Source organism: Sebastes fasciatus, chromosome 10 (assembly GCF_043250625.1).
Source record: "Sebastes fasciatus isolate fSebFas1 chromosome 10, fSebFas1.pri, whole genome shotgun sequence".
NCBI classification, from domain to species: domain Eukaryota; kingdom Metazoa; phylum Chordata; class Actinopteri; order Perciformes; family Sebastidae; genus Sebastes; species Sebastes fasciatus.
This window is the reverse complement of record NC_133804.1, coordinates 17,526,399-17,538,457: the sequence shown is the minus strand read 5'-3', so window position 1 is coordinate 17,538,457 and position 12,059 is coordinate 17,526,399. Positions and strand designations below refer to the sequence as shown.

The following is a 12,059-nucleotide window of genomic DNA, read 5'->3' as shown; positions in this document are numbered from 1 at the left end:
GTGCAACTACCTTTGTTTACATTTTATTTATTACATCTACCCTACCTATTTTACAAGTGGAATTACCTTTGTTTACATTACATTCATTTTTACATTTTATACCTCTAGTGTAACATTTCTGTTTATATTTATTTATTAAATCTACCCTACATATTTTACAAGTGCAATTACCTCTGTTTACATTACATCTATTTCTTATATTTTATACCTCTGGTGTAACACTTTTGTTTATATGTATTTATTACATCTACTTTACCTACTTTATAACTGTATGTGTGTTTTACCTGTTATGTTTTATCTGCCTCGTTTAGTCTTGTCAAGTATTTGTTTTAAAGCACTGACCAGAAGTGGCAACTGTGAATCTCGTATTTAATTCAGTGACAATAAAGCTTTCTATTCTATTCAATTCTAATGTTTCTTCTATATACATATTTGTTTGTGCCATGAAAAGGGGTATATCTGAACACAAAAATTGTCCACATAATGGAAGTTTAAAGGTCCCATATCGTGCTCATCTTCAGGTTCATACTTGTATTTTGTGTTTCTAATAGAACATGTTTACATGCTGTAATGTTCAAAAAACACATTATTTTCCTCATACTGTATGCCTGAATATAGCTGTATTCACCCTCTGTCTGAAACGCTCTGTTTTAGTGCATTTCAACAGAATTGCAACAGAATTGTGTTGCTAGGCAACAGTTTGGATCTGTGTTTACTTCCTGTCAGCTGATGTTATTTACATACACTGCAACAGGAAATAAACTGGGACACATTTAGAATGTTTACGTTTAAAACCGTGTAATGGTCTAAATATTGTATATTTGTGACATCACTAATGGACAGAAATCCTAACGGCTTGTTTCAAAGGCGCAATTTCTGAATACGTGCTGTGCATGTTTCTCTGTATAATGAGCGTTTTGATAGTTTAACAGTATTTATATAGCACTTAAACCTGCTTTATAACATAAAAGACCTGAAAATCTCCCTTTTTACAATATGGGACCTTTAAGTCAATATCAAAGACTGACAATTAAACATTACCACAAAGATTCCTAATTGATTGTGTACCAATATTTTTGTGCTAATTTGATTAATTACACATTTATTTGGGAGTATTCAACACTGAAGCACAAGACAAACAAAGGGCTTTTAGGCAGGTCCTGCATTATCAACTGTCTAGTGCAGCTGTCTTGTAGAGAGGCCCTGTGTGAAAATTCAAATGGGAAATTTGTGTTTAACCAAATTACCGCTAACGAAATCAAAAGGGCCCAAGAGATATTTGTTTTGCCCCAGAACCCTTTATTGTTGAGCCATTTGGTAATCTATCTTGCACCTAGATGGCATGTTGGCAATTGTTGTGAAAGTCTTATGTCAGTTATGTCCCCAAGGTGGACTAGGTGAATTGGAGACAGTAACATGACAATCAACGTAAAGTAGTGGAGATGCAACAGAAATCGACTGTACATCATTTACAAACTATTTACATGTCTTTATCAAGGTCATTGGTTCATCAAGAACCTGCTATGGCAATGAATTAAACTTTAATGTTTCAATTTCATACATAATGTTTACATCTCGTGCTATTTACAGAATATTTTAGTTTACTCTATACCTTTACAAAAAACAGATGGGTTACAATGAAAAAAAACAGCATGACTCATGACGGCATCTATTTTTAGTATTTTTTCCTCATTTGTGCATAATTCCTGTCTTTTTTGCATGTATGTTATATATAAACTGTATATATATTGTTTTGTGACAGGAAAACACCAGACTGTACTTGGCACCTAACCCCTTGTTCAACAAATTAAATGTAGAACTTTTTAAGACCCTTTTAACCTTTTTCACTGTCTTACTATTCAAATGACAGAAATCCAAGAGAATATAAGGCCTGTAATTATCTGTTGAGTACATGACTTTGACATTTCTATCACATTTATTTATTCATGGTACAGGTCTCAGCAAACACTGAAACTCCATAAAGATTTTAAAAGCCTCCTGCATGAAAAATCCATCATCACTTGTAGTTTATAGATGTATTTAGACTCCAAACTGCCAGTAACCACATACAAAAAACATTATCGTCTACAGCAGGTAAGAAATATTCAAGACTTTTGTAGATGAACTTTTAAGACACAATATCTTCGACAGCCTTTGAAGAAACTGAATTATGTTTTTAAGATACCGAGTATATTTATTTGAACTAGGTCCTCTTCATCTGCTAAATGTCAAACCCATTTGCCTCTAGAGACTCAGATACAGTAAAATCTCACATTAACCAAAAAAATAAGCATTAGAGTGAAAAATCAAATTGTAAGCCAGGGTAACACATAGGAGTTTTATTGATCATTCACAGTCTTCAAGATGTTAACTCGTTTCCTTTAAAAACTACTTTAAGATACAAATACATAGTCTCTTCTCGTCAAACACATCGTCTTAAATAATGAACCTCAAAGTTTCTGTGCAGTTATTTTGTTACAGTAAACCTGCTAACTCAACATCTGTGCTAAGACCTTGCATGTAGTTTTCCCCACACAGCGTACTATTAAAAAGCAAGACACCGCAGGGGATTGAACCCTGTCCTGACAAGTCAGGAGTGCCACCACCGGAGTCTTTTGCTTTTTTGTTGTTGCTGTAATAAAGGGCAAAAGCAAAACCTGGAGGAACAAAAAACAAAAGTAGTTTGTTCCTCCAGGAAAAGAAAACCCCTCAGCACCTGGATGCTATAGTTTGCTGTCACCACATGGGGATTTCTCTTGGTCACGAGGCTGAAACTAGAAGACAAGACAACTGGTTTCCCCAATCCCCAGCATTCCCCACGACACTGCATTGTTGTATGACTGATTCCATCGTTTCATTTGATCCATATTAGCGTATCATTTGATCCATTTTAGCTTATCATTTGATCCATATTAACAAAGCCACGATACCAGCATCCCTGGTGATACCCAAAGCTGTTTCTCTTTGCAATTCAGCCGGACTCACGGGTCAAAAGGACAGCGGTTTACAGCTGTAATGGAAAAAAGACAGACAATTTAAGCCCCCCCCATCCCTCCCACAGAAACCCCAGACTTGTACCAAAAATCAGCCAATATCACAAATTATGTCAATACGGTTATCGTTTACTGCGACTGTCGAAGCAGCATTTACCACAGCTATTCTTCCTGTGATGCTCAATTCTTCAATGTATTAAAGACCTCCTAGAGGCTGGCTGTACCAAGTCATCCCATGACTCCCTGCAGAGGTTTAAGTCGCGTGGCTCAGTGTCAAGTTAAGCGGAATGAGAAATCTGAAAGGAAGAGAAGAATGTTGTCCCCCCCCAAACAACCCTGGCCAAATACTACTGCAATGTTTGACAACGACTTCATGAACAGTATGTAGTGTGTTACGAATAAAATGTTATGCAGAGCTGATGTGCATGCAACATGTTTGAGTTACACATTAAAGCCATGGTATGTTAAAGAAAAATCAAGGGAACCGAAATTACTTAACTTGCACCCATGACACTGAAGTGATGCAGTAATTGCGAGACAAGCTTGCAGCTCTTGATCTTAATGTGACTGGATTCTCAGTGTTCCATCACAGGTTAGGCCATCCCAGAGGACAAATTAAGACAATTTTTAGGCAATTTGACCTGAGAAACCAAAGGGAAAAGAAAAAAGGCACACAAACACAAAGAGAGCGGGGCTTCTGCGAAGGACGTCGGGGGGAGGGGGGGGGTTCGGATTTAAGCTCAAGCGCACAAGGGGTTGGTATGTCATTCAGGGGCCACACTCATATTTGCCGACAGCGTCCACAGATGGCTTTGCATTCAGAGGCAGGCGAGATCGGAGCGGACAGACGACGAGAATGATCTGAAACAAAGAGTGATCTACACAACACCCACCACACAGTACTAAAAGATTCGAGTTCTACTCATCTTATGGTTTTTAAGATGCAAAGCAATAGGGCTCCGTGGCCAAAGAGGAATATGCTAGTAAAGCATTGTTGTTACTGATGATTTGAGGTTAACATAAAGCCAGTTCCAAGATGTCATTTTGTCAACTACAACATTGCAGAAGTTTCATTTTGACAAGTTAAGCCAACATCTTACTACATGCTCCGGGTTAGAGGACTTCACGCGTGCTCGAACCAGTCTTGCACTTGATTTCTGTGAAGAGAAGCGTAGGGATACACCCAACCAAAACCAATGCACAATATAAAACTACAGCAACACATTTGCGCTGCACTTCAGGCCAAATTAAAGCTGCACAATGCACAGCTTTCCTCAGCTGCTTACATTTTGAAAAAGTCGCACAGTTGCGCGATTGCGAGTAATTATATATGATCAACCTGCCGCTTGCACAGTTGCGCAAGGGCGAGCAGCTGAGGGCTAATTGTTCCAATCTATACACAAAAAGCAACCTGACTCCCGTTTGTTCAAGCGTGCTGGTTGATTTCAAAGGGCAGGATGATTCCTGTGTTGTCCTAGGTGGACTGCATTCTTCCTTTGGACTGTTCTGTAAGATCAAAGAGGCAGACAATAGACACCCCTATGCCCCCCCTCACAGTATCGTAGAACTGACTATTGTTATCCTTACCCAAATGCTTTACTGCAGATAACGTCAGAATCAATGAGGGCACATCAAATCTTCCCGTTATCACAAGACTCTTGTTAAGAAAGCACAACAGTGCTATTTCTACAGTCAAGTATAGCAAGTTGCTTTCACTTCAAGAACAAATGAGGGCAGTTGAGCCCAGTCAAGATAAGTGACCCCTCTAGGGTTGAGAATGTTCTGCTTTCCAACATCAACATCTGATGGATTCAACTTATCTGCCTTCAATTTCCACTTTGAAAAGGATGTCATTCGAGCCCAGGTCACATCCGTGCTCTACAATGCTCCAAGCTTTAGTCATACCTGAAAAAGCACAAGAAAAGCTCCCCCACACAAGCCCCCAAAAAGAACAAATGCATACCAAAACTGTATTCAAAATCACAACAAGCTATGCATTTATTATGCAATAAGAATCCTTTACAGATAGTTCACTCATTGTATTATCAATACAAGGCATTGTAACTAATTGCAAAGGAATTGCAATGGAGGTATTTAGCCAGACAATGAATGTTAAAGAGAAATGTGAACACATTTAGTGACCTTACGTGTGATGCTCGATGCGCAAGGAAACTTGTACAAACAATGAGTTAGGGGAGTTCCGGATGGTCTCGGGGATTGGAAAGCGCACGGGACACAGCACACTGAAAAATGCAAAGGAAAAAGCCTCTCTCCCCACAATACCCCTCCAATGATGCAGTACAGAACTACAAGACAATCACTAGCATTACTCCCTTAATAAGGACACAACTGTACGACTATGAATATTCATAAAAAGATGAGCAATTTTCCATAAGAACATTTAAATACCGCAGGCCTGAACGCGAGGGATTCCTTCCTTACGAACTGTAGACGTGGACTTGAATGGAGATATTTGAAGGGCGGGCCATACAACTTAATCTGCAAGAGTCACAAATAAACAAGCCCCTCCCAACCCCACAAAGCAACTTGAAGCCTGTACAGAATTACAATGACTTCTAGTAAAGAGACTTGTTACCGCACTCCCTGGGAAAACAGAGCTTCTTGCTACACCAGGAGACTAGTTTTGAAGTTGCTATCCTGCGAGGCAAAGAGTCCGCTTGAATCTTGTTGGGTGCACCTGGATGTTTCCTAGTGAAGCCATTTTGCGTTGGGTAAGATGGAGCTGTGAAGTCTAGGGAAGAGACTGATTAACGGCCCACAACCCCCCCATTACCAAATGTTGTGCATGAAACCCAATTTACAACACCTTCCAAATATTGTAGAATCAAAATGAATCTAATGGATTTATTAAACAATACCAAATACCTTCCTACATCTCTTTGAAACCGCTTTGGGTGTGAATGATCCCGATCCATAGAACTATAGTAAATAAGATGAGCTCGACCTGTACCGAGCGGCTAGCGCAGGGGGATTCTTTCGATGATCAGCTTTAGGGGGGGTCAGGCCTGTGAAAAGAAGAACTCGAAACACGTTTTAAATACCCCCTCCCCCTAACCCTCAAAAAAAACTTAATCAGGATCAACTATTTCAATACATATTTTGTTTTGATAGCAAAAATACTTGACAGCATAGGCAATGATGAGTTAATGTACAGGATAGTTACACCCACATGTACATTTCATGCATTAACTCACTGCTCAGGTTAAGAGGTAGATGTAGCTGATCTGTACCAATGATGCGCAGCTGAAGCACTGAAGGGTCGCTGAACACACACATCAATCGGCCGCACGGAAGACCATCCACTCTCACACTCCAATGACGACAGCTTCCTTGGGGTAGACCTATCGAACACCAACAACAAAAGGACTGCCTCTCCCTCCGGCCGGGGGGAACTACTTGTGGTCGCAGGGGGTAGAGAAGTCCGATAAGGATGTTCCATCTCTCCAGCACATTACCAAGGCATTCACCACAGCAGACACCACCACACTCAAGTCAGCGCACAACAGGAGGGGTGACCACGGTACAAAACGCTTTACACGGCTTGCCTGTAAAGAGGAAGAGAGAGCTGTGCGAGTAATTGTGTTCTACAACAATTGTTTCTGGAATGTGGAAAATCTAAATGCCTGAGTGTTACAGAGATACCTCTACCCAATATACAAACCAAAGCCTTGCTTTAAACTTGTGAAGCTAGAAGACACTTGTTGGCCCTTTACCACCCTCTCATCACTGGCTGGCTTGCTCGCTCTGGAACTGCTGCAACTGCTTCAGCGATGGCCACTCTGCTGCTGCTGCTACCCTGCACTGCGCCTTTGGCTCCCTCTGGTGTACACTCGCCGACAGCTGCTGCCTGCTCTCTCGGGCCCCCTCTGCTCTCCCCTCCACGCCCTCTGGTCCTGTCCTGCCTGGAGCAACTCTGGTCCTCACGCCCTCTGGTCCTGTCCTGCCTGGCTCCACACTCTGGTCCTCCCCGTGTCCCATGGTCTCGCGCCGCGCTGGTCCTGGTGTTCCTCTAATAACTAAGTCCATTCCTCCCCTCGATAACTCAGTCCTGTGGTTTTCCTCTAATAACTAAGTCCATTCCTTCCCTCGATAACTCAGTCCATTTCCCCCCTGAAAAAAAAATCTTCTGTCTTGGATTCCTTGGAAGCTGCTTTACAACTAGATTTCCTGTGTTGTTTCTTTGATCAAAGAAATACAATCACCAACAAAATTACCAACAATTATTTTTTTTTAAAAGAAATAACCACTCTGGGCCAATCTTTGCAAGCTTGCCCTTTTTTTTTTTTTTTTTTTTTTTTTAAGATATAACCACTCCGGGCCATCTTTGCAAGTTTTTTTTTTTTTTTTTTATTAAAGAAATGACCACTCTGGGCCATCTTGGCATGTTTTCTTTTTTTTTTTCTTCTTTTTTTTTAAAGAAATGACCACTCTGGGCCATCTTTGCAAGCTTGCTTTTTTTTTTTTTTTTTTTTTTTTAAAAGTAATAACCACTCTGGGTCAATCTTTGCAAATTGAAGTTTGCTTCTTTTCTTTTTGTTTACAAAATAACCACTCTGGGTCAATCTTTGCAAGTTGAAGTTTGCTTTTTTTTTTATGAATAATGAAATTACTTGAATAACCGCTCTCTGGGATTTCTGCAGGTTGAAGTTTGCTTTTTTTTTTTTTTTTAAATTAAGAAATAACCACTCTGGGCCAATCTTTGCTTCTTTTTTTTTTTAAATAAAGAAATAACTTGAATAACCCTTCTGTGATCTTTGCAGGTTGAAGTCTGCTTTTTTGTTATTAAATAACCGCTCCCTTGGATCTTTGCAGGTTGAAGTCTGCTTTTTTTTTTTTTTAAAGAAATAACCACTCTGGGCCAATCTTTGCTTTTTTTTTTTAAATAAAGAAATAACTTGAATAACCCCTTTCTGGGATCTTTGCAGGTTGAAGTCTGCTTTTTTTTTTTTTTTTAAAGAAATAACCACTCTCGGCCAATCTGCTTTTTTTTTAAATAAAGAAATAACTTGAATAACCCCTTTCTGGGATCTTTGCAGGTTGAAGTCTGCTTTTTTTTTATTATTATAAATAACCGCTCCCTGGGAACTTTGCAGGTTGAAGTCTGCTTTTTTTTTTCTTTTAAATAAATAACCGCTCTGGGATCTTTGCAGGTTGAAGTAGCATTCTTGCCTTTCTATTCTGAAATATTGCTTTATGACAAAGTCAGTTGACTCATGTCTAAACCTCATCGGCTTCTCATTCAATACGCACTTCATACAGGGCTATTTTGTTATTTGTCAAAAGCAAACAAAACAAAAACACATCTGGTATCTCGATGAGATCGCTCGCCTGGCCGCTGGTCAAATCCTGACCACGCCCTTTTACATTTGTATTGGTGCGTCACGAGTTATTCAAAAATCAACCAATAGGCGACAGTTAGAGGCTGCTACGTCACGGCTCCCATCTTGAGCCAACTGCCGTTAAAGAATTTAGAATCACGGAGCTGGATTTGAATCATTTTAAAAATATGAACGTTTAAAACTTACTGGTTCAGGTTACGTCACAGTAAACATCTGGTTAACAAGACCAACGTCATGACGTTGGCATTAACGTCATGACGTTGGCATTAAAGTAGGAGCCTATATTTGGCTGGCCTGGCGTTAGCTAGTAACGACTGCAAAAATACGCAGCATATGTCTCGTATAAAGACAGTTTTTCATTGAACGGTGCTCGCTGATGCGTATTAAATAAACAGAAAGCTTGATAACAAAAAGTTTTGCGTAAAAAAAACACTAGAAAGTACATTTAAATCTTGATAATGAAGCTAAGCTTTCGAGTCAACGCTCACTGACTCTGATTTAAACACACTACATTAAAAAACAAAACAAATATCGAGTTAGGTAAAGTAAACCTAAAGATCTGCATCATTAACGATCGAAATCACGAAGAAATAAAAAGAAATAAAAAGAAATAAAAAGAAATAAAAAGAAATAAACAAGATCGGGTTAACCTGAAACGCCTCTCATACCGCGCCGAGTTCGCATCAATGCAGTCTGAGCTGAGATGGCGTCACTAGCGCTATTTATACTGTCTGGGTGATCCGGCTATGGCAGGAGCAGGTATTCATCCGGTGAAAAAGTAGTCCCGCTTTCACACACGAAAAAAACGCTTATAAAAGTTAATTGTGGCTTTAGATTCGAGTTCAAAACAGAACGGGGATGAAAATTATAAAAATGATTAATCAATGTGGGGAAATGAATGATAAATAGGGCACTCTTGTGTATAGTAGGCTACTAATGCAGAGGTGCTCCCATTCAAACTGACGCAGTATGACACTAAGTGAGTAAAGAGTGATTATGTTAATATTATCGGTTAACGTAATTATTTCGAAATATATGAAACGCAAAAAACTAAAGTAACTTATCATGAAAAGCACTGATTTTAGACCTATTGCACCACATTAACTAACAGCCCAGACAGCTGACGTCACGGGAGAGGTTGCGCGGATTAATCCTTACTTTTGTGTAACACGGTCCGACAAAAACCGGATCAAACTAGAACGGGGTTGGAACTGCCCGGATCTCCTTCCCCCTTTACTGCAATGATATGCTATTTGTGATTGAGGAACAATAGAAAAACAGCCAACTCATCTCCTCTAACTTAGATGGCTTATGTTTGCTCAATAACGTGTTGTTCTTTTAGTTTAAATTGCCTAAAAGCTGTTGGTGCTGGCAGTGTTTTTGTCATCAAATGTATCATGTAGACCCACTTTCACAAGCCTTGATCATGTTAGTTTGGGCTTTAATGTCCAACCTGAACGTTATAGTGATACAGTATCAGCGATAGTGTTGGCTGTAGAGTGTATACGTGATAAGACTAGAAATATCCAGAAACATCCAGTGCCATATTGTTGCTGTGACATGGTGGAAAACTACCAGCAGTACTGGAAGGCCAAAATGGGAGTTTGTTCACCAGCAGAGGGTGCAGTGTGCCATTAGTCAATACTATCCCTCCCCCTACCTCCTGTTTGCCTCTGCTGATCTAGTTTTCAACCTTTTTGTACAGTACAGCTGGCCTGGACAAGTCTGGGCAACCTCCCTTATCCCAGCCAACATTTGTATGTGGGGCCCATGTGGGTATTAAATGGGCTGAAAAATGGGCCCTATATGGGATTGTCCGCGGGTTCCATGTTGGCCCAATGTCAATTGCCCACATGGATTCCATGCAGGATTACACTGGGTGTTATATGGGCCCGAACTGGGCAACATACCCAATACCCATATTAGTCCCAGCTTTAAGTTCTATGTGGGTACTACATGTGGACTATATCGGCTGAAATATGGGTTGTAAGTGGGTTTGTCCACAGTTTCCATGTTGGCCCCATGCCTATTGCCCTTGTGGGTTTCATGCAGGAGTACACTGGGTGTTATATAGGGCTCAAGTGGGCAACATACACAAGACCCATCTCGATCCCATCTTCGAGCTTTCTGCGGGTGCTACATGGGAACTACATGGGTTACAATCTGGGTTGCAAGTGGGTTTGTCCACGGGTTCCATAATGGGCCCATGCTAATTGCCCACATGTATTTGAAGCAGAATTACACTTTTTTTACACTTGTAAAGTGTAGACTTGTACACCATGTAGCAAACGTTTCTCTTGATAGATCTATTGACAGTGGCCTTGACATCTTCAGATTGGAGGAGACACTTAAATAGGTTACTCTATCAAAATGTAAGCACAACTACAAGCCAAGTAAACCTTTCTGTAGGCCTATATGGCAAGAATACTTAATTATACTTTAAGTAAGTATATCTCAATCAAAAGATTAAAGTGGCAGTAGGCAGTATATTTTTGGCATCATTGGACAAAAATTATATAATAACCTTTCAGCATATTGTAATTCAAGTGTTCTGAGAGATAACTACACTTCTGCACCTACTCGTGGCTCTGTTTTCAGGCTTTAGACAATCTCGCCTACTTCAGCTTTAAGTACAAGTAGGCCTATAAGCCAAGTATACTCAGACCTTTCGGTATACTTGTCAGTATAAGCCAAGTATACTTAGACTTTTCTGTTTACTTGTCAGTATGAGCCAAGTATACTTAGACTTTTCTGTGTGCTTGTCAGTATAAGCCAAGTATACTTAGACTTTTCTGTATACTTGTCAGTATGAGTCAAGTATAGTTAGACTTCTCTGTATACTTGTCAGTATAAGCCAAGCATAGTTAGACTTTTCTGTATACTTATCAGTATGAGACAAGTATACTTAGACTTTTCTGTATACTTGTCAGTATAAGATACGTATACTTAGACTTTTCTGTATACTTGTCAGTATGAGCCAAGTATACTAAGACTTTTCTGTATACTTGTCAGTATGAGCCAAGTATACTTAGACTTTTCTGTATACTTGTCAGTATGAGCCAAGACTTTTCTGTATACTTGTAAGTATAAGCCAAGTATACTTGGACTTTTCTGTATACTTGTAAGTATGAGCCAAGATCTATACTTTTGTTAAGATTATCAGATAAGTACATAAAAAGTAAACTGAAAGTAGCCTATATGCTCTTATTTTAAGTTAAAAAGTCTACACAAGTCTAATAGCACAATTGAATAAACTTATTTTTGGTAAGGGTAATGTTTCCTTTATCTTCAGGTTGGAGGAGATGCAGTGAATGTTTTGTATACTGCACGTGCAAACTTTCAAAAATATCAAATCTCTATTGTGAGGGAGAGTGATGAACATCTTCCAAATTGGGTTCCTTGTATATGCAAATCGTCCTTGCTTTGCTAATAAAGTATTATATCACGCAACAAAAGCCTATGGCTCTGGTAGGCTACATGTTTCCTCTCTGACTGCAGTGAATTTGTGATTCTGTCCACCTTTAAGTTAGTCCTGAAACGAATTGTCAATCAACAGAAAATTAACTGGAAACATTTTTTATAGCCGAGTAGTTTAAGTCATTCTTTGGGCAAAAAACCCCAAACAAGTAGGTTTTAGACTGTTGGTTCAAATAACTCAATATTTTTAATTGCATTTGGCAAGAAAGACTAGATATACACATTTTTG

At 39.4% G+C, this 12,059-nt stretch overlaps 1 long non-coding RNA gene across 1 annotated transcript; it reads left to right on the top strand.

Annotated features, from left to right (window-relative positions):
* Positions 1-7,531: 7,531 nt before the first annotated feature.
* LOC141775357 (uncharacterized) lies at positions 7,532-8,878 on the top strand. Its single transcript, XR_012595591.1, has 2 exons — positions 7,532-7,826; positions 8,108-8,878. It is a non-coding gene; the product is annotated as an uncharacterized LOC141775357 (long non-coding RNA).
* The last annotated feature ends 3,181 nt before the right edge of the window (positions 8,879-12,059 follow it).